Here is a 24,422-nt window from a genome sequence, read left to right on the forward strand (position 1 = left end):
CGTGACGTCAGTGAGTTGCGCTGCCGCCCGGCCTGCTACTGAGTTTGTGAGTACAGAGAGCTCAGAGGGAGAGGATCGCAGAGGATTTCAAGTTGTTCACATATGAATATTAGTATTACAGTGAGCGGGGCCCGGTGTAATAGAATACAGTGACTGCCATTACCAGGCCAGCATAACATTCGGAATCGGGGTGCTGGGCATAACATTAACACATAATGTTATTCTGCGGCGGGCCCCCATCCCGGCCGGGCCCTCGGACCATGTCCGAAGTGCCCGACCGGTCAGTCCGCCCCTGGGTGTAGCAGAGAGAAGTCTTCCTGCTTCATAATTCAGTGTGGGAGAGACGGAGCACGGGGAGCTGAATGAAAGGAGCCCAGCTCCCTGCGCTGCAGCCATGAGCGCTTCCATCTGTATTGATGGAAGCGCTTATTGGTTCTGGCACCCCCCTGACAGTGGCTCCCGGTGCGAACTGCCCCTCATGCCCCCCCCCCCCCTTAGCACACCACTGTAGCCATCATGCTAAAATAAGGGTTGCAGGAAGTCTCCACTAGGGGGAGCTTAAAAGCTTAATGCATTTTATTATCTTATTGAGTTTAAAGTATAATTTTTAAGTAGTAAGCTCATAAGCAATCTCCTGCTGCAAATGGAAAAGATATGATTTAACTCTTATGTCTATGCATGAGAAAGTCAGACTAGTATATAAAAATATATTAAAGTGACTGTCCAGTCAGACAATTTGTGATTGTCATTACGTACTGTATGCATACTTGCTTGCTATTTATTCTCCATAGATTTTGCTGTTTGTCTTTTTAGCTCAGGTTCATTAGAACATCTGTGACTACAGTTTAGCTTCACTGCTTACAGGGAGTATGAGGTGGTCTGAGACACACCTCCTTTCTTTTGATTGGTTAGGCTGCTGCTCTCCACCTCCTCTTTGCAGATCTGCCTCTTCGGACTGGCTGCTGCGTGTAAATTCTAGTCCATCACAGGCTCATCAGAAAGTCAGTTCATGAAGACCTGATTTTTATTTTATCAAGGGCAGAATGATTATAAACTACTACTAAACCTATAAAGTACTATTGAACCTCCAGTGAGAAAAATATTAACTGTTAATTGCTACACATATGCTGAGGCAAATTAGGCTTGGAATGAGGAGCCTGGAGACTCCTTTTAAGAAATTAAGTACAAGGTATCTAAAGCAATAGGTATTATAAGGCATCTTACCTTTGGAGATAATTATAAATTTTTATTTTAACCTTAAAGGGCAATGTTCATATTGAGCCACCTTCATTTGCATAAAATGAAGTTGAATGAAGTATTCTGAAATTACTATAAAGAAAAAAGTCAGCGGGGGAGATTTATCAAACTGGATGGAAAGTAGAAATGGCTTAATTGACCATAGCAGCCAATCAGATTCCATCTTTCATTTTTCACAGCTCATTTAGAAAATGAATGGTGGCATGATTGGTTGCTATGGGCAACTAAGCAAGTTCTACTTTAAACCAGTTTGATAAATCTCCTTCAGTATCTCTATTTTTATTCAAACCACTCACTTAGTTTCTACATTTGTCTTAAAAACAAAAAAATGCTGTAGCCTAACTTCTCAATCATCTATCATGTACAGTACTTGTCAGTGTCAGAAGTCAGGAGTTAGGACTAATTAAAAGATACCTCAAATTAAGTGATTGATAACTCTTGTTTACTAAAAACATCCCGACTAGAGTTGAGCGGACACCTGGATGTTCGGGTTCGACGAGTTCGGCCGAACTTGAAAAAAAAGTTCGGGTTCGGGACCCGAACTTGACACCGAAACCCATTGAAGTCAATAGGGACCCGAACTTTTGGGCACTAAAATGGCTCTAAAATAGTCCTGGAAAGGGCTAGAGGGCTGCAAAATGCATCAAAATGTGCTTAAGAGCATGGCAACTGTTCTGCAAACAAATGTGGATAGGGAAATTACTTAAAATAACATAAAATACAGAAAAATTAAAAATAACAATCTGGATCTAGGGGTAAGAGGTTGAGGAGGCGGTGGATGGGTGGATGTGGCGGTGTAGGTTGACGTGGCGGTGTAGGTGGAAGCGGCGGTGAAGGAGGAATAGGTAGCCAACACTGATTTGTGTTATTTTTTATTTTTAAATTGGGGTATCCCCCAAAATATTGGGACATATAACAAAATAAAACAAAGAATAAGTGCACTTGAGTACAAAAATGGATGGTTGAGGCTGGTATAAATGTCTATTCTGCACAAGGTACGGACAAGTCCTGTGGGATCCATGCCTGGTTCATTTTAATAAACGTAAGCTTGTCCACATTGGCTGCGGCCTGTGATAATGCTCTCTGCCGTGCTAAACACACGTTCACACTATACACTGGCTGCAGGGCAGGTCAGCACCTCCAAGGCTGACAAAGCTTTTCCACATTTTGGCCATGCTAACCCTGCCTTCTCAGGTGCTGGCGGTGCCCCAGCTGCATTGGCGACCTCTTCCTCCTCCTCTGCCTTCGCCTTGTGCTTCCACTGTGCCCCCGCTGTCAGGTGGGAATGCCACCAGCAGCGCGTCTACCAGGGTGCGCTTGTACTCGCGCATCTTACGATCATGCTCCAGTGACGGAATTAAGGACGGTACGTTGTCCTTGTAATGGGGATCCAGCAGCGTGGCCACCCAGTAATCAGCACAAGTTAGAATGTGGGCAACTCGGCGGTCGTTGCGGAGACACTGCAGCATGTAATCGCTCATGTGTGCCAGGCTGCCCAGAGGCAACGAAAAGCTGTCCTCTGTGGGAGGTGTATCATCTGTGTCCTCTGTATCCCCCCATCCACACACCAGTGATAGCCATGAGCTGGTCTGGGTGCCACCCTGCTGTGAACATGGTTCCTCCTCCTGCATCTCCTCCTCCTCATCCTCCACCTCCTCATCCTCCAGAACTGTGCCCTGGCTGGACAATTGAGTACCTTGGGTTTGTGGGTGCAGGAACCCACCCTCGGAGCCACTTGGGAATGACTGGCCGGAAACCCTATGAAAGGATCCCTCTTGCTCCTCCTCCTCCTGTGCCACATCCTCTTCCATCATCGCCATGAGCGTTTTTTCAAGGAGGCATAGAATTGGGATAGTAACGCTGAGAACGGCGTTATCGGCACTGGCCATGTTGGTGGAGTACTCGAAACAGCGCAACAAGGAACACAGGTCTCGCATGGAGGCCCAGTCATTGGTGGTGAAGTGGTGCTGTTCCGCCGAGCGACTCACCCGTGCGTGCTGCGGCTGAAATTCCACTATCGCCTGCTGCTGCTCGCACAGTCTGGCCAGCATGTGCAAGGTGGAGTTCCACCTGGTGGGCACGTCGCATATGAGGCGGTGAGCGGGAAGGCCGAAGTTACGCTGCAGCGCTGACAGGCGAGCAGCAGCAGGGTGAGAACGCCAAAAGCACGCACAGACGGCCCGCACTTTATGCAGCAGCTCTGACATGTCGGGGTAATTTTTAAGGAATCTCTGCACCACCAAATTCAGGACATGCGCCAGGCAAGGGATGTGCGTCAAACCGGCTAGTCCCAGAGCTGCTACGAGATTTCGCCCATTATCGCACACCACCAAGCCGGGCTTGAGGCTGACTGGCACAAACTACTCATCGGTCTGTTGTTCAAGGCCTGTCCACTGCTCCTGCGCGGTGTGGGGTTTGTCCCCCAAACAGATAAGTTTTAAAACTGCCTGCTGTCGTTTACCCCTGGCTGTGCTGAAGTTGGTGGTGAAGGTGTTACGCTGACCGGATGAGGAGCTGGTAGAGGATGAGGAAGCGGAGTAGGAGGAAGAAGCAACAGGAGGCAAACTGAAGTGCCCTGCAATCCTCGGTGGTGGAAGGACATGCGCCAAACTGCTATCCGCCTCAGGCCCAGCTGCCACTGCATTTACCCAGTGTGCTGTTATGGAGATATAACATCCCTGACCGTGCTTACTGGTCCACGTATCCGTAGTCAGGTGCACCTTGCCACAGATGGCGTTGCGCAGTGCACACCTGATTTTGTCCCCTACTTGGTTTTGAAGGGAAGGGATGGCTCGCCTTGAAAAGTAGTGGCGGCTGGGCACGACGTACTGCGGGACAGCCACCGCCATAAGGCCTTTAAAATTATCCATCTCCACCAGATGGAATGACAGCATTTCAAAGGCAAGTAATTTAGAAATGCTGCCATTCAGGGCTTGGGATCGCGGGTGGGTAGGGGTACTTCCTCTTCCTCTCCAGCATTTGGGATATGGAGAGCTGAACGCTTCCGTGGGACATTGTGGAGATGCTTGGTGACCCAGGTGTTGGTGTTGCTGGCAGATCCTCTGTTTGCGGAGTGCCAGGTGGCACTGTCACTCCAGAGGTGGATGAAGAGGCCGAGACTGCAGCATAAGAGGAAGCAGGAGGAGCCAGAGATCTTTCTTGGTTTTTGAGGTGTCCAAAACTCCACTGCAGCTCGTGCTTTGCACTTAAATGCCTGATTATGCAGGTTGTGCTCAGGTTGAGAACATTTATGCCTCGCTTCAGGCTCTGATTGCACAGCGTGCAAACCACTCGTGTCTTGTCGTCAGCACATTGTCTGAAGAACTGCCACGCCAGGGAATGCCTTAGAGCTGGCTTTGGTGTGCTCGGTCCCTTGCTGCGGTGGGCAGTAGGAGGCGTACTGTCTAGAGGACGGCCGCTCCGCTTTTGCACCCTGCTCCCTCTTCTGCTGTGCTGGTGGCTCTGTGCGACCACCACCTCTTCCTCCGAACTACATCGGTCACTCGCATGACCTTGATTCCATGTGGGGTTGAGGACCTCATCGTCCTCCACATCATCTTCCACCCAGTCTTCACCCCTGACTTCCTTGTCGGTCTGCACACTTTCGAAAAGCCCCAGCAGTTGGCACCTTTGTTTCGTCGTCATCCGAGACGTGCTGCGATGGTCCTCACATGTACTCATCTTGAGAAATAAGTGGTTGGGCATCGGTGCACTCAATCTCTTCCAGTTCTGGGGCAGGGCTAGGTGGATGGCCCTGGGAAGCCCTGCTAACAGAGTCATCAAAAAGCAGAAGAGACTGCTACATAACTTGGGGCTCAGACTGCTTGGATGATTTGCAAGGGAGTGAGGTGAAAGACTGATGGACATCGGCTGCAGGTGCCAACTGTTTTCTTTCAGCACGAGACTGGGTGGGAGACAATGTTAAGGAACTGGATCCACTGTCAGCAACCTAATCTACTATCGCCTGTACTTGTTCAGGCCTCACCATTCGTAGAGCAGCATTAGGCCCGACCAAATACCGCTGCAGGTTTTGTCGCTTACTCGCACCTGAGGAAGGGGTTTCACTTGTGCGTGTAGCTGGCACAGATCGACCACGTCCTCTCCCTGAAACAGGAGCCCCACCAGCAGCACCACGACCAGGGCCACTTCCCTTATTTGACGCTCTCCTCATATTTTTTAAATTTAGGATCTTGCCCTAAATGGGTGTTTAATTAATAGTAGAATAGAACAACAGTATGTAAAGGTTGTATCTCACATGGCCTGAACCAGACTAGGCCTCAATAAAAGATTTTTTTGCCGAAAATGGCTGTATTTCAAATGCCTAATTCAAACCCCTGTATGTAGCGGTAGTATCTTAGAGGGCCTGAATCTCTGTAGGCCTGCAGTAAATATATCTTTGCACAAAATGGCTGTATTTCAAATGCCTATATTTCAAATGCCTAATTCAAACCCCTGTATGTATAGGGGGGATCACACACGCCCTGAATCAGTGTAGGCCTGAAGTAAAGATTTCTTTGCACAAAATGGCTGTATTTCAAATGCCTGTATTTCAAATGGCTGAATCAAACCCCTGTATGTATAGGGGGGATCACACACGCCCTGAATCAGTGTATGCCTGAAGTAAATCTATCTTTGCACAAAATAGCTGTATTTCAAATGCCTAATTCAAACCCCTGTATGTAGAGGTGGTATCTCAGAGGGCCTGAACCTCTGTAGGCCTGAAGTAAATATATCTATGCACAAAATGGCTGTATTTCAAATGGGTGTATTTCAAATGCCTAATTCAAACACCTGTATGTAGAGGTGGTATCTCAGAGGGCCTGAACCTCTGTAGGCCTGAAGTAAATATATCTTTGCACAAAATGGCTGTATTTCAAATGGCTGTATTTCAAATGCCTAATTCTAACCCCTGTATGTATAGGGGGATCACACACGTCCTGAATCAGTGTAGGCCTGAAGTAAATATATATCTTTGTACAAAATGGCTGTATTTCAAATGGCTGTATTTCAAATGCCTAATTCAAACCCCTGTATGTATAGGGGGATCACACATGCCCTGAATCAGTGTAGGCCTGAAGTAAAGATTTCTTTGCACAAAATGGCTGTATTTCAAATGGCTGTATTTCAAATGGCTTAATCAAATCCCTGTATGTATAGGGAGGATCACACACGCCCTGAATCAGTGTAGGCCTGAAGTAAAAATGTCTTTGCACAAAATGGCTGTATTTCAAATGGCTGAATCAAACCCCTGTATGTAGAGGGGGTATTTCACAGGGCCTGAACCAGTGTAGGCCTGAATTCAATATTGGTGCACCAAATGGCGGTATTTAAAATCTCTGAATGTAACTCAAATGTATTAAGGGTGTATCTCACAATGACATCTGCATCAAAGGCTGCCAACTAAATCTTTTGTGCCCAAATGAGTGTTTGTTTAAAAACCAGGGCTTTTTTTCTGGCGGAACGCGCCGGAACAGCGTTCCGCCACCTATTTTCGCCGACTCGCCCCGCCCCCCTTTAGTTACTGGGCGCAGCCGGCCCGCTGCTAGTAGCGTCGCCCCCCCATGTTGTTCTTTGCCCCCCCGGGTGCTCCCCCGCTGATCCTCCCAGGTGAATACTAATGAGCGCTTCCATTATGGAAGCGCTCATTAGTGTACCGAAGGACCACTTCCTGGTCCTCGGCTGTCGGCTGTGCAGGGCTGCGCACAGCGTGAGGGCGCTCTGTGACCTCACGCTGTGGGCGCCAGTTCAGAGCACAGTCAACTGAGGAGAAAGAAAATTGCAGGCGACGTCCGTCCAGGAGCAGGGGAGGTAAGTGTTTTTTTATTTTATAAAAAATGTGGCTGCTGGGGGCATAATGGGGGCTAATTGGAGGCATATGGGGGCTAATAGGAGGCATATGGGGGCTATGGGGGCTAATTGGAGGCATATGGGGGCTAATTAGAGGCATATGGGGGCTAATTGGAGGCATATGGGGGCTATAGGGGCTAATTGGAGGCATATGGGGGCTAATTGGAGGCATATGGGGGCTAATTGGAGACATATGGGGGCTATGGGGGCTAATTGGAGGCATATGGGGGCTAATTGGAGGCATATGGGGGCTATGGGGGCTGATTGGAGGCATATGGGGGCTAATTGGAGGCATATGGGGCTATGGGGGCTAATTGGAGGCATATGGGGGCTAATTGGAGGCATATGGGGGCTAATGATGCATAATGGGGGCTAATGAGAGGCATCATCGGGGCTAATTAGAGACACAATGGGGGCTAATTAGACTATTAGAGGCATATGGGGGCTAATGAGGCATATGGGGGCTAATGAGGCATAATGGGGGCTAATTAGAGACATAATGGGGGCTAATGAGGCATATGGGGGCTAATGAGGCATATGGGGGCTAATGAGGCATATGGGGGCTAATGAGGCATAATGGGGGCTAATTAGAGACATAATGGGGGCTAATTAGGCATATGGGGGCTAATAAGAGGCAGAATGTGGGCTAATGAGGCATAATGGCTTATAATAGGGGCTAATAAGAGGCATAATGTGGGCTAATGAGGCATAATTGCTTATAATGGGGGCTAATGAGGCATAAGGGATGATATGGGGGCTAATGAGAGGCATGGTGGCTGATATGGGAGTGATGAGAAGCATAATGAGGGCTAATGAGAGGCATAATGTGGCCTCCACAGATGCCCCCATAACAGTACGCCTGCGCACTGACGAGAGACAGAAAGAAGGGGAAAGAATGCGCGGAAGCAAGCAGTGGACGGCACAGCAGACGACTGAATAGCTTCTTTTGTAAGTAAATTGTTTTATTATAAATGTATCCCTGCATACCGCAATTCTCTCGTATTTTGTAATCTTATTTATACATACTTATTTTGTTTTTGCCCCCCCATTTTTGACTGTGGTATCTTTGTGCCCCCCCTATATATTGTTCCTAGAGTTGCCACTGCCGAGGGCACTGGCAGCCTGGCTGTCACGACCGTCACTGGCAATTTTACTTGCATCCCTGTTCTCTAAAGGGATGGTTTTAGGGGGCGGTCCTAGGTGTGGGTAGGGGCGTGGCCAGGGGATGGGAGGGGGGTGAGTTCCACCACCTTTTCTCTGAGAAAAAAAGCCCTGTTAAAAACTGAATTTGACAGCAGTATATAAGCCTGTTATTTCACACGTGCTGATGCTGCAAGGCCTGAAAATAGTGTTTTTTGTCAAAAGAGTGTGTTTTTCAAACCCCAGAAAATGATGGGTGTATTTCTACCTTAAATTGCACACTGACTAATACAGATGCTGTAGATTGCCAAAAAAGTCTTTTTTTGCTAACAGAATATGAAAGCTGTATATATTAAACTTGAATTTAACACTTGCAGATTTGGAAAATACAGTTTTTTTTTGAAAAAAATGTGTGTTTTTCAAACCCCAGAAAATGATGGGTGTATTTCTACCTTAAATTGCACACTGACTAATACAGATGTTGTAGTTTGCCCCCCAAAAAATGTTGAATTTGCAATGTCCCAAAAGCTCAGATGCAGTGCTGGTGCACTGAGTATGCATAAAATGGCCTCCGCCGCTGCCACCCACCTAACTAACAGAATTCTAAAAGTTTGTATTTTTTGGTCAATGAGCTCAGGGCAGGGTAAAACGATTGTGCCCTGCAACCACACAACTATTTCTAGGTAGATCGCTGAGTTAGATTCTCTCCTATTCTCTCCCTGAAATCACAAGTCCAGCAGCATCCTCTCCCTACACTTGTAACAGCAGAGTGACATGCAGCGCTACGTGACTCAAGCTTATATAGAGGCTGGGTCACATGCTGCTCTGGCCAATCACAGCCATGCCATTAGTAGGCATGGCTGTGATGGCCTCTTGGGGCAAGTAGTATGACGCTTGTTGATTGGCTGCTGTGCAGCTTTTCAAAAAGCGCCAAGAAAGTGGCGAACACCGAACCCGAACTTTTACGGAAATGTTCGGGTCCGGGGTCCCAAAATCATAAAGTTCGGTACGAACCCGAACTTTACAGGTCGGGTTCGCTCAACCCTAATCCCGACAATTCAATTCTTCTTTCCGTTGTAACATGTTTTGAAGCAGCAACTGATGCCTCAAGCTGGATATTACACATCATCAAAATTCATGTGAATGCAGATTTTTTTGTGCTGAGCATAACCGAAAAAGGTTCTAAGTCAATATAATATTCTGCAGTAACACAATGCACTTCACAATGAAAGGAATAAACTTCACTCATGGTATTTATCTGAAAATTGTTGTGCAGTCAAACTTAAAAGCAACAGATTTTTACATACCTTGACATTACCTTGGGATTGAAGTTCTAACTCAAGTCTATGAGAGACAGGAGTTGTAACAGTGTATTTGTTTGTGCTGAGTTTCTCCACTTCACCCCTCCCACTAGAAGGTTCTAGTTTAGCCAGAAACTGTATATAAGCAAAGCATTCAGAGCTCCTAGTGTTCTGCAGTTAGAGAACAGTGCCTTTGGCTAGGGTACCAGCCTTCTGAGAGAGAGAGAGAGAGAGAGAGAGAGAGAGAATGACAGCTAGCTCATGCCTTTCCTCAGCATTAACTCCTTTTTCTGCCAGGGAGGAGACTTAGGAAGCCAGCTCTATGCCTCGCCTATATTGTTTTGTACCTAAATTCCTTCAACAAGGACACTGGTTGTCTTATTTACAATTGGAATGACCAAACCTTACCATCCCTTCCAGAGAATATCAACACATGGCGCGACCCCAAACCCGGTCACTGCAGATGTTACCATGCGACCATGTTGGGAGCGCATGGTGACGTTGTATCATCGCGCCGTTCGAGAAAAATAGACTTAACACGACTTAGGTACATAAAGAGTTTACTAAACTATGATAAAAGATATATACAAAGATATACAAAGACAAAAATGAAGTAAAGTAACAGTCACTGAGAGTCGTCAACCAATGGGCGGGCTCTATCGACCAGTGCCCAACATGATACAAAGAGAGGTAAAGGTAGCAAGACATCTTATCCTGATGATGTCCAAAACTGTTTTCTACTCTCCTAGACCCACCTAAATGTTAGTGTGCATGTACAGTTACATTATACTGTAGAAATGTGGCCAGGTATAGACATCAATAAATTACTTCATCAAGTTAAAGGGGAAGAACCACTGAAAAACTTCGTTTTAGGGTACATTTACACGACCGTATAATTTTATCCGCATCCGTTCTGCATTTTGCGGAATAGATGCGGATGCATTCATTTCTACGGGTGAATAAAATGTGCGGACAACATTTAGTATGTGTTTCCGCATTTCTAGTCCGGAAAAATATGAAGCTTGTCCTTCTATTGTCCGCACAGATCGGTCCGCAGCCCCATTCAAGTCAATGGATCAGCAAATTGCCGATGACCTACGGAATGGTTTCCGTATGTCATCTGTTTTTTGCGGATCCTTTTCCGTATTTTTGAAGGCCTTAATAATTCTTTTTTCTCTCTCCTTTTTTTTCCTTCCATTTTTTGCGGACTGTAAAAAACAGAAGACATACGGAACACAAACGGAAGTCATTTGTCCGCAAAATGTGGACACACGGTTCTGTTATTTGCGGACTGCAAAACGGAAAGGATTACACAAGGTCGTGTGAATGTACCCTTACAGGCATCATCACACTAGAAATTTCAGTGAGTGTCAGTGGCTCACCTGCATGCACAACCGTGATATGGTGCTCACTCCAAGGGCAACACCCCAAGCCCAAAAAATTTACAAAAGTGGTAAGAAATAAAAGTTGGAGGGCACTCAATTACCAGGAGATCAAATGGAGATTGGTACTTTCATTCAGATAAAAACCTTATTTATTGATATAAATAAAATATAATATATAAAAATAGCAATAGCGATAAATAGTGCGTGTTCTTGGCAAAACACCAGTCTATAGTCTATGTTGGTACCAGTGCTTTACTCCAGGGAGAATCCTTGTGTGGAACCCTTTGTGGATGGTCTGTGTGGATACCAGCGCTCACTCCTTATGTCAGGTGTAGTTTGCTATTTATTGAGCGTTGTCCCCCACCTAGAGCACCCCCTAATAGCGTCCACAAAAGATTGTAACAATCGGTTATATAGTATGACACAGATAAAGCAATAATATATGTATGTATTTATATAAAAAAGTAGTGAAAAAATAGAAAGTGATAAAAAAAAAAAAGAGGGATAAATAAATATAGTGCAAATTTGTGAATTGGAGAACGCTGCAAAAAAAGAGATATAAATGTCTCATCCAGATTCTTCCCAATGATCACATTGATAACCAGTCCCGCTATATTGCAATATGATAATTCTGCCGGGATGTCGGTATCCTGCAAGGTACGGTAAATTGAAGTTCAAAGTGTCCTCCTATAGTCCATTACATCAATCACCCTCAGTGTAATTAAACCAACAGCACCATAGTTCACTGTATTGTGAGGGGTATAAATATCAGGGGTGTATATGTATATGTATACACTGTCCAGACACCTCTGCAGTCCCCCGTAGATTACCGCTGTTCTATCACTGTGGTTAGGTTGTAAATAACACCGTACTTAGTGTAATCATTCATCGGCATATATTACCCCTTGAAGCATTAAGTTTATGAATCTGTATTTTTGTAACAAGGGCTACGTTACCCTCCTGTGGACTTGGTAGGATGTCGGCGGCTTGCGTGTACCCTGCTATGCTTGTGATGATGAGCGCTCCAGTCGGCGTCCCTCGACGCAGAAGGACCCGGCTTTGCACTGGTATATTTCATCTATTTCATTTTATGGTTCCGTGTGTTGTAAAAAGATATCGAGTTTCCCCATAACAGTGACCTCTACAGTACCCGCCCCTTTAACAATGACCTCCACAGTGCCTGCCTTTTTAACATTGACTTCCATAGTGGCCACCCCTTTAACATTGACCTCCACAGTGCCTTCCTCTTTAACAATGAACTTCACAATGCCCAACCCCTTTAACAGTGACTTCCACAGTGCCTGCCCCTTTAACAGAGACCTCCACAGTGCCCGCCCCTTTAAAAATGACTTTCACAGTGACCGCCCCTTTAACAGTGACTTCCACAGTGCCTGCCCTTTAACAGAGACCTCCACAGTGCCCGCCCCTTTAAAAATGACTTTCACAGTGACCGCCCCTTTAACAGTGACTTTCACAGTAACCCGTTTAACAGTGACTTTCACAGTGACCGCCCCTTTAACAGTGACTTTCACTGTTACTGCTCCTTTAACAGTGACTTTCACAGTGACCGCCCATTCAACAGTAACTTTAACAGTGACCACCCCTTTAACAGTGACTTCTACAGTGGCCGCCCCTTTAACAGTGACTTTAACAGTGACGACCCCTTTAACAGTGACCACCCCTTTAACAGTGACTTTAACAGTGACCGCCCCTTTAACAGTGACTTTTACAATGGCTGCCCCTTTAACAGTGACTTTCACAGTGACCGCCCCTTTAACAGTGACTTTAACAGTGAACGCCCCTTTAACAGTGACTGCTCCTTTAACAGTGACTTTCACAGTGACCGCCCCTTTAACAGTGACTTTCACTGTTACCGCTCCTTTAACAGTGACTTTCACAGTGACCGCCACTTTAACAGTGACCGCCTTTTTAACAGTGACTTCACAGTGACTGCCCCTTTAACAGTGACTTTCACAGTGACCTCCTCTTTAACAGTGACTTTCACAGTGACCGCCCCTTTAACAGTGACTTTCACAGTGACTGCCCCTTTAACAGTGACTTTCACATTGGCCGCCCCTTTAAAAGTGACTTTCATAGTGACCGCCCCTTTAACAGTGACTTTCACTGTTACCCCTCCTTTAACAGTGACTTTCACTGTTACCCCTCCTTTAACAGTGACTTTCACAGTGACCGCCCCTTTAACAGTGACTTTCACAGTGGCCACCCCTTTAACAGTGACTTTCAAAGTGACAGCCCCTTTAACATTGACTTTCACAGTGACCGCCCCTTTAACAGTGGCCGCCCCTTTAACTGTGACTTTCACAGTGACCGCCCCTTTAACTGTGACTTTCACAGTGACCGCCCCTTTAACAGTGACTTTCACAGTGACCGCCCCTTTAACAGTGACTTTCACAGTGGCCGCCCCTTTAACAGTGACTTTAACTGTGGCCGCCCCTTTAACAGTGACTGCCCCTTCAACAGTGACTTTCACAGTCGCCGCCCCTTTAACAGTGACCGCCCCTTTAACAGTGACTTTAACAGTGGCTACCCCTTTCACAGTGACGCCCCTTTAACAGTGACTTTCACAGTGACCGCCCCTTTAACGCCCCCTTAACAGTGACCGCTTCTTTAAGCAGTAAAGAAAAATGGCTGGGTTGTTATGGAAACCTGGAGTAAAACTGTGTTTATAGCAGTTGGGATTTGAAGAGGAAGACTTGCAGGCTTGTATTGGGGGGGGGATCATTTTTTGGGAATATCTCAGGAACGGTACGTCCCGGACACCGGACACCTGATGTACCTGTGTGCCAAATTTGGTGAAGATCGGTCCAGTTGTTTGGTCGCGCATAAAGAACAGACAGACAAACAGAAACTCATTTTTATATATATAAGAGACTAGCAGAAGGACCCGGCTTCACACGGGTATATTTCATCTATTTCATTTAATGTTTGTGTGTGTCATTAAAAGATATCGACTGTATCCCCCATAACAGTGACCTCAACAGCACCCCGCCCCCTTAACAGAGAACTCCACAGTTCACCACTCCTTAATACTGATTTCCCCCCCCCCCAAAGTGCCCCGCAACCTTAAAATAGGGCCTCCACAGCAGCCCATTCCCTTAACTTTGAACTTCACAGCAGCCCACCCCTTTAACAGTGAGTTTCACAGCACCCCACTCCCTTGACAGTGACCTTCTCAGGGGCCTGCCCCCTTAACAGTGACCTCCACAGCACCCCGCCCCTTAACACTGAACTCCATAGGTGACCGTCCCCTTATCTGTGACCTCCACTGTTCCCTGCCCCCTTAACAGAGACCTCCACAGCACCCGTCTCTTTAACAGTGACTGCCACAGTACCCTGTTCCCTTAACAGTGACCTCCACAGTACCCCGCTCAATTAATAGTGACCTCATAGTACCCTGCTGCCTTAACATTGACCTGCACAGCAGTTGCCCCATTAAAAGTGGACCCTTCCCCCCTAACAGTGACCTCCACAGTGTCCTCCCATTTAACAGTGACCTCCACAGCGGCCTACCCCCTTAACAGTGACCTTCACAGCGCCCTGCCCCTTTAATGCTAGGGCTACACGACGACATGTGTCGCGCAACGTTTTGACTCAACAATTTTTATAATGATAGGCTATGGTGTCGCACTGCGACATGCGACACGACAGTCGTAAAAAATCCATCCAAGATGGATGCATGTAGCAGTGTAGTTGTGCCCTATGTGTCATGGGACTTATTGTCACGCGACACATGTTGTCGTGTAGCCCTAGCCTAAAGCTGAATCCAGAGGGAAAAAAAACAGGCTGGTGTAGTGAGCTTCATTTATATTTATATAAGCAGATATATAACGTGAGTTTTACCGTGACGCGTGGTTGATTAAGTGTGTGGTTGTGTAAGTGTGTGACTTAAGATTAAGTGACTTTAGATTCAGGGACTGCAATTATCCAGTTTCTTATTACTACATTATATTGTATTTTTCGCTTTTGTGGTGTAATCCCCATTTAGTATGTGTTGCACAATTGACAACGCAGTCCAGTGCACCTCTTGCATGATGTATGCAGTCCTGGAACAGCCGTTCAAGGGTGTATATCTTTGTTCAAGATGTGAGCAAATTACCCTATTGGAATCGCAAATCGAGTCTCTAAACGGGCAAGTTGCAACACTGAGAGGCATTGACAATTTGCAAAAGAGTTTGTTTCTCACTGAGCAAGCACTCTTTGGGGTAGATGAGGGGGAGGGTGACAGAGAGGAGGCTGAGGAAAGTGAGGTAGCTAGCTGGGTAACAGTTAGAAAGCGGGGTAGAGGGAAGAGTGCCAGGGAGGCTAGCCCTGATCTGACACACCCCAACAAGTTTGCACGTTTGGCAGATGAGGGGGATGTCAGTTCAGGGACGGCACTGCTGCAGCCGGACACTTCCTCTGCCAGTCAGGGGAATGTCAGCTCCGGTAAGCAGGGAACCAGGAGAGCAGGGCAGACCAGACAGGTGCTGGTAGTGGGAGACTCTATTATTAGGGGAACAGATAGGGCAATCTGTCACAAAGACCGTGATCGCCGAACAGTGTGCTGTCTTCCTGGCGCTAGAGTTCGACACATCGCGGATCGGGTTGACAGATTACTGGGAGGGGCTGGAGAAGATATAGCGGTCATGGTCCATCGGAACCAATGACAAAGTTAGAGGTAGGTGGAGAGTCCTTAAAAATTATTTCAGGGATTTAGGTCAAAAGCTTAGGGCAAGGACCTTAAAGGTAGTATTTTCCGAAATACTGCCTGTGCCACGGGCCACACAAGAAAGGCAGCGGGAGATTAGGGAGATTAACAAGTGGCTCAAGAACTGGTGTAGGAAGGAGGGGTTTGGGTTCCTGGAGAACTGGGCCAACTTCTCTATCGGCTACAGGCTCTATTGTAGGGACGGGCAGCACCTTAATGGGGAAGATGGCTAGAGGGTTGGAGGAGCATTTAAACTAGGGACTGGGGGGGGGAAGGGAAAATACATTATAGGAGGGGAAGATAGTGCAGATAGAGACCGGGTCAAGGGTTATTATGGGGGACTTCAACTACCCAGATATAGACTGGGAAATTGAAACTTGTATATCTCATAAAGGAAACAGGTTCTTGGCAATAACCAAAGACAATTGCCTCTCCCAACTGGTTCAGGACCCGACTAGAGGGACGGCCATACTGGACTTAGTATTAACTAATAGGCCTGACAGAACAGACATGCAGGTTGGGGGACACCTGGGAAATAGTGACCATAAAGTAATAACCTTCCAATTATCATTCAAAAGAGCGTTTCTACAGGGAGGAACAAAAATACCAAACTTCAAAAAAGCTAATTTTAGCCAACTAAAAGAGGCCATAGGCCTAACTAACTGGGACAAAGTCCTCAAAAATAAAAATACAGCCACAAAATGGGATATCTTTAAAAGCATCCAAAAATCTCATTGTGAGAGTGTAGCAAACTCACCTTTTTGCCAGAGTTTGCCATGAGCTTTTGGAGGGGGCTGCGTGCCCACCCCTTGCCCCAGGATTATGGGCCCTCTCATCAGCCAGGCCTCATTTGTTCACAAAGGACTTGGACTAACTTGAACTCTCACCCACACGAATTAGACCAGGGTTCAAGTTAGTCCATTACGTTTGGTAATTGTATTTTGTGGATTGCGTCTCAGACAATACTCATTGTGTTAGTTAATTGCGTCTCAGACAATGCTCATTGTATTTTGTTGATTGCGTTACAGATAGAGGGAAGGGGATTTTGTGTACAATTGCTGGGAAGGTTGAATACTGTAAATGCATGTGATTGGCTGTTTTTACAAAACCCTGTGGGTGGTAACATTGTTGGAAGATGTGTATAAAGCAATGCTTGTGTTAAAATAAAGTCAGTTCCTGTTTTAACCCTCAAGGTGAAGTGTCGTCTCATTCTTGGGGAAGGATTGATTGCATGCTGTCCCAGTTTGACTGCTAGGAGTGTAAACCTATTCGTATGGTTTCCTATTCAACTGCCTACAGCATTCATATGCTTGAATAGGATTTATATGCTTCTTTGGTTCGGTGATTGTGGTGTCTGCCAGAGTGCTTGGAAATCTCCGGAAAACGCTCGGAGCTTCTGTCAACGGAGGTACTCAGTCGGGGTGCCAGGTGATCCGTTACAGAGAGGTACATACCATATGGGAATAAAAGTTTAAGGAACAAAAAGAAACCAATGTGGATGAATAGAACTGTAAAGAAAGCAATAAATGACAAAAAAAAAAGCATATAAATCACTAAAACAGGAGGGTAGTGAGGAAGCACTGAAAAACTATAAGGAAAAAAATAGAACATGTAAAAAACAAATAAAAGCAGCCAAACTAGAGACCGAGAGATTAATTGCCAAAGAGAGTAAAACTAACCCTAAAATGTTCTTCAATTATATAAATGTTAAAAAGTATAAATCTGAAGGTGTCGGCCCTTTAAAGAGTAATGAGGGGGGAGTCGCAGAGAGTGACGAGGAGATAGCAAAGCTGTTAAATATTTTTTCTCCAATGTATTTACTGAGGAAAATAAACTGTCAGATGAAATTCTGAATGTAAAAATAAATTCCCCATTAAAAGTGTCCTGTCTGACCCAGGAAGAATTACAATAGCGACTTAAAAAGATTAAAATAGACAAATCGCCAGGACCGGATGGCATACACCCCCGTATCCTAAGGGAATTAAGTAATGTCATAGCCAGACCCTTATTTCTGATATTTGCGGACTCTATACTGACAAGGAATGTCCCACAGGATTGGCGCATAGCAAATGTGGTGCCAATATTCAAAAATTGTCCAAAACAGAGCCTGGAAACTATAGGCCGGTAAGTTTAACATCTGATGTAGGTAAACTGTTTGAAGGTTTTCTAATCGTAGAACATCTCATCGTAGAGCATCTCAACGGAAATAAGCAAATAACGCCATATCAGCATGGCTTCGTGAGGGATCGGTCATGCCAAACTAATTTAATCAGTTTCTATGAGGAGGTAAGTTCTAGACTTGACAGCGGTGTATCAATGGATGTCTTATATCTGGACTTCTCCAAAGCATTTGACACTGTACCACATAAAAGGTTAATATATAAAATAAGAATGTTCGGACTGGGAGAAAATGTCTGTATGTGGGTAAGTAACTGGCTGAGTGATAGAAAACAGAGGGTGATTATTAATGGTACAAATTCAGATTGGGTCACTGTCACTAGTGGGGTACCTCAGGGGTCAGTATTGGGCCCTATTCTCTTCAATATATTTATTAATGATCTTGTAGAAGGCTTGCATAGTAAAATAAAAATTTTCGCAGATGACACTAAGCTGTGTAAAGTAATTAACACTGAAGAGGACAGTATACTACTACACAGGGATCTGGATAGATTGGAGGCTTGGGCAGATAAGTAGCAAATGAGGTTTAACACTGACAAATGTAAAGTTATGCACATGGGAAGGAATAATGCAAGTCACCCGTACATACTAAATGGTAAAACACTCAGTAACACTGACATGGAAAAAAATCTAATTTTAATAAACAGCAAACTAAGCTGCAAAAACCAGTGTCAGGCAGCTGCTGCCAAGGCCAATAAGATAATGGGTTGCATCAAAAGGGGCATAGATGCCCGTGATAAAAACATAGTCCTACCACTTTACAAATCGCTAGTCGGACCACACATGGAGTACTGTGTACAGTTCTGGGCTCCTGTGAACAAGGCAGACATAGCAGAGCTGGAGAGGGTCCAGAGGACGGCAACTAAAGTAATAACTGGAATGGGGCAACTACAGTACCCTGAAAGATTATCAAAATTAGGGTTATTCACTTTAGAAAAAAGACGACTGAGGGGAGATCTAATTACTATGTATAAATATATCAGGGGTCAGTACAGAGATCTATCCCATCATCTATTTATCCCCAGGACTGTGACTGTGATGAGGGGACATCCTCTGCGTCTGGAGGAAAGAAGGTTTGTACACAAGCATAGAAGAGGATTCTTTACCGTAAGAGCAGTGAGACTATGGAACTCTCTGCCTGAGGAGGTGGTGATGGTGAGTACAATAAAGGAATTCAAGAGGGGCCTGGATGTATTTCTGCAGTGTAATAATATTACAGGCTATAGCTACTAGAGAGGGGTCGTTGATCCAGGGAGTTATTCTGATTGCCTGATTGGAGTCGGGAAGGAATTTTTTATTCCCCTAAAGTGGGGAAAATTGGCTTCTACCTCACTTTTTTTTTTTTGCCTTCTTCTGGATCAACTTGCAGGATGACAGGCCGAACTGGATGGACACATGTCTTTTTTCGGCCTTATGTACTATGTTACTATGTTACAGCAGTGTAGAAAAATGGCTGGGTTGTTATGGAAACCTGGAGTAAAACTGTGTGTATGTGGAGAATAAGGGCCTGCGAGCTTCTATTGGCTGATAAGGGACATGTGACCCTGTGTATGGCAGTTGGGATATGAGTGAAAAACTTGCAGGATTCTATTGGCTAATGCAATGTAATTTTTTGGGAATATCTCAGGAACCGTACGTCCTAGAGAGCTGAGAGATCTGAGAACCGATCCAAAACCTTCCCGGACACCTGATGTACCTGTATGCCAAATTTGGTGAAGATCGGTTTAGTCGTTTGGTCACACATAAAGAACAGAGAGACAGACAGACGGACAGACAGAAACTAATTTCTATATATATAAGAGACTAGCAGAATGACCTGGCTTCACATGGGTATTTTTCACCTATTTTATTCAATGTTTCTATGAGTCGGTAAAAGATATCAACAGTACCCCTCATAACAGTGACCTCTACAGCACCCCGCCCCTTTAACAGCTAACTCCACAGCCCCCCACCCCTTAACACTGACCCCCCTACAGTGCCCCTCCTCCTTAAAATGGGATCTCCACAGCAGCCCATCCCCTTTACTTTGACCTTCACAGCAGCCTGCCCCTTTAATAGTAAGTTTCACAGCACCCCACTCGCTTGACAGTGACCTCTTCAGGGGCCTGCCCCCCTAACGGTGACCTCTACAGCACCCCACCCCTTAACACTGAACTCAATAGGGGACCGTCCCCTTATCTGTGACCTCCACTGTTCCCTGCCCCCTTAACAGAGACCTCCACAGCACCAGTCCCTCCACAGTACCCCGCTCCCATAACAATGACCTCACAGTACCCTGTCCCCTTAACAGTGACCTCTGCAGTGCCCGTCCCTTTAACAGTGACCTCCACAGTGGCCTCTCCCCTTAACAGAAATATCCACAGTGAACGCCCCTTTAACAGCGACCTGCACAGTGCCCGCCCCTTTAACAGTGAGCTTCACAGCAGCTGCCCTTTTAATAGTGGCCTCTGCCCCCTTAACAGTGACCTCCACAGCAGCTGCCCCTTTAATAGTTGCCCCTGCCCCCTAACTGTGACCTCCACAGCGTCCTACCCCTTTAAGGCTAGGTTTACAACCTTAGGCCTGGTCTAAAACCTTTCCGGACACCTGATGTACCTGTGTGCCAAATTTGGTAAAGATTGGTCCAGTCGTTTGGTCGCGCATAAAGAACAGACAGACGTTCAGACAGACAGACAGACAGACAGAAACTCGTTTTTATATATATAAGAGATAAGATATATGTATATATATATATACACGTTTTACTACTTGTGAACAATAAAAAACATTTAATTTTGGAACACTTTTACTTATCCAAGCCATTCTGAGATTGATACCTCACAAAATTGTTATTACTTTACATTTCCCATATGTCCACTTAATGTTGGCATCATTTTATACATCTAATTTTATTTTTTAAGGCATTAGACGGCTTAGAATTTTAGAAGCAATTCTTAAAACTTTTTACGAAAATTTCCAAAACCTACTTTTTTGAGGGCCAGTTCATTAATGAAGTCACTTAGGGGGGCTTACATAACAGAAACCACCTATAAATACCCCAATTTAGAAACTACACCCCTCAAGTTATTAAAAACAGATTTTTACTATCTTTGTTAATTCTTTAGGTGTTCCACAAGAATTAAAGGAAAATGGAGATGACATTTCAAAATTTCACTTTTTTGGCAGATTTTCCATTTTAATCCATTTTTTCCTGTAACACATCAAGGGTTAACATCTAAACAAAACTCAAAATCTATTACCCGGATTCTGCGGTTTACAGAAACACCTAATATGTGGTGGTAAACTGCTGTATAAGCGCTCAGCAGGGCGCAGAAGGAATGGCGTGCCATATAGTTTTTGAAAAGCAGATTTTGCTGGACTGGTTTTCAGACACTATGTCCCATTTGAAGACTCCCTGATGCCCCCTACAGTAGAAACAACCAAAAAGTTACCCCATTTTGGAAATTACGGGATAAGGTGACAGTTTTTATTGATACTATTTTGGGGGTACATATGATTTTTTTATTGCTTTATATTACTCTATTTTTCATTTTTAATCAATTATAAATGTGCGGCTATAAGAAGAAATTTGTTTTTTTTTTACTTTTTTTGTCACTTTTTATGACATTTTTTGGACCCAGACCCACTTGGTTCTTGAAGATCCAGTGGGTCTGGTAGCTCTACAATACACTGCAGTACACTGTATAGTGTACTGCAGTGTATTTTCATTTACAGCAAGCCTGATCAGGCTCCTGCCTTTCAATGTAGATGTGGTGTATTCTAGCCTTTTATGCCTTCTTTTGGTTGGTATACCGTATATACTCGAGTATAAGCCGACCCGAGTATAAGCCGAGCCCCTAATTTTACCCCAAAAAAATGGGAAAAATTATTGACTAGAGTATAAGACTAGGGTGGGAAATGCAGCTATAATGCAGAGTGTATGTGTATATAATGCACACACTCTACATTATATACACACATCAAGAGGGTGCACACACTCTACATTATATACACACACACTCTGCATTAAATACAGGGAGCCATCCACAGATCTCCCCCCTAAACAGTGCCATCCACAGATCTCCCCCCTAAACAGTGCCATCCACAGATCTCCCCCCTAAACAGTGCCATCCACAGATCCCGCCTAAACAGTGCCATCCACAGATCCCCCTACAGTGCCATCCACAGATCCCCCTACAGTGCCATCCACAGATCCCCCTACAGTGCCATCCACAGATCCCCCTACAGTGCCATCCACAGATCCCCCTACAGTGCCATCCACAGATCCCCCTACAGTGCCATCCACAGATCCCCCTCCCCGACGCTCACAGCAGTATATTTAAACTAATCAGTAACCTTTAACTGTGGATATCTTACTTTGTCTTTGCTCCGGTAATACAGGCAGTGCGGGGAGCGGCGCTCACTCACTGACGTCACGCGCATTCTCCCACTAGGCGGCGCAGGCGCGTGACGTCAGTGAGTGAGCGCCGCCCCCCGCACTGCCTGTATTACCGGAGCTAAGACCTAGACTCGAGTATAAGATGAGGAGGCTTTTTGAGCACAAAAATATGTGCCAAAAAACTCGTCTTATACTCGAGTATATACGGTAGTTTGTTGGCAAATTGGCATATACATGGACAGTACATCTCACATTTTCTGTGAACCAAGCCTAAACTGTGCGTTGTTTAATTTAGCTAACATTATGTTTTTTTACCAGGATCATGTATTTAAATTTTCTCAGGCTCATTTTATTTCGGAATTTCAAATACTGTATATATGTTTTCCCAAGAATTTCAATCAATATCTTTGTACAAAGTCCTTCCTTATACAAATGAACGAGTTTAATATGGTTAATGCCAACACTAATTCATCAATACAACACATATGTTGAATACTCAAACCACATACCGCATAGAATAACACTGACTCATATTACAGGACCTTCTCTATATGGAACTAATATGGATCCTAATGCCAAATGAATGCAATCTTAAAGGAAATGCCTCGTGTATTTTATTTTAGTTTCATAAATTAGATATGTCTGTAGACAAAAATAATTGGGCAGATTTTCTAATCCAGTTTAAAAATTTAGATTTAGGTAATGTAAGAAGGACTTTGTGGCAGAAAAGTGGAGTGTCTTAAGCCATACTTTGTCAGGGGGTTGTGTCATCTCATACATTGGAGGCATATCACTAGGTCTGAGAGGTGGAACTCGCACCGATCTTTAAAACGGACCACACATGCGCGGCCGCCCTCGATTCATTTCTATGGGACTGCTGAAAATAGCCAAGTGTTGGTTCGGCTATTTCGGTCAGAAATAGAAGTGAATAGAGCTGTGGATGCGCTTGTGAGGTGCACTTCCCATTAATTTGTATGGGACTTCCAGTGCACTGGTCTATTTTCATTACTCCCATAGAAATGAAGGGATGGCATCCGCACATGTACCGTCAGCTCGCCTTCTCTTCGCGGGCTCCATTTTAGAGATAAGTGTGGGTCCTGAAGGTGGGATTCGCACCTATTAGACATTGGGGTCACCTGAGGTGCCTGAGCCATAGGTTCTAGGCTGCTAGAATCCTGCAATGGTGTGCTGTTCTTCATTTGTCAATATTCCAATGTCTGCAAGATTTCACCGTTCGCTGCCTGACTTGACCTCGGACTCTTCTCCGTTCTAACCCTAAGCTGCCTGCCCTGATCCTCGGATTGACCTTTGTTTTGCACAAACTTTGCCTGTCCTGACTTCAAATTGTCCCTGACTATGATTATTGCCTGACCTCTTGGTACTCCGCACCCATGTCTCTTGACTGCTGTGGGTCAGCAGAGTACTGAACAGAGACTACTCTAAGAGGTAGCAGATTGGTAGTTCCCCTGCAGCAGACACCATATTCCTAAAACTACCACTAAAGAAAGGTGCACATGCCAAAATTATAAAAATGATACTTTATTGAAATCAAACTAAAAAGACATAAAAAAATACATCTAAAATTGATTCACACAGTGAAAGCTAGGACAAAATACCCCTTGAAAATGCAGGCCAATACATACTGCAAAATTACCAGTGCAAAGATATTCTAAGTGTAACAGTACATAACTAAGTCTGCCAAATAAAGTGATTTACTAACTCATAGTATGTGAGATGTCTCAAGGAAGTGCATCCACCCCAGTGCGCGTTTCGGTTACCACCTTTATCTTGAGTTGTCACTTATGTGTAACATGCTGATATTTATAGGGAGGGAGCCAATCCTGAATAATACCGCTCAGGTGTCCATAAATAATCTGAGAGTCTATATTCCTGCATAGGGGTTAAAAGGTGAAGACCAGGGGGCCACTACGTAGGAGTAACCCCAAGTCAAACACACAGCTGATCCATATCCGCTTCGTAAGAAGAAATGTGGTGCACAGCATGCAGTCCAGTTTTTTGGGCTGTAGTACCAGACACACACCATGAAGAAAAGTGGTGCTGTTTCTGGAAAAAGGCTGATCTGTTCCGTAGTGTCCTTCAGTTCCTTTAATAGTAAATGATATAACATGACATACCTCTACCGTTTTCATCTCCTTGCCTCAAGTTCTAGAAATGGCATAATTCTTTAACAAGCCTATCTAAGGTATACAACTAAAACATTTATTCTC

Source organism: Bufo bufo, chromosome 4, assembly GCF_905171765.1.
Source record: "Bufo bufo chromosome 4, aBufBuf1.1, whole genome shotgun sequence".
Classification (NCBI taxonomy): domain Eukaryota; kingdom Metazoa; phylum Chordata; class Amphibia; order Anura; family Bufonidae; genus Bufo; species Bufo bufo.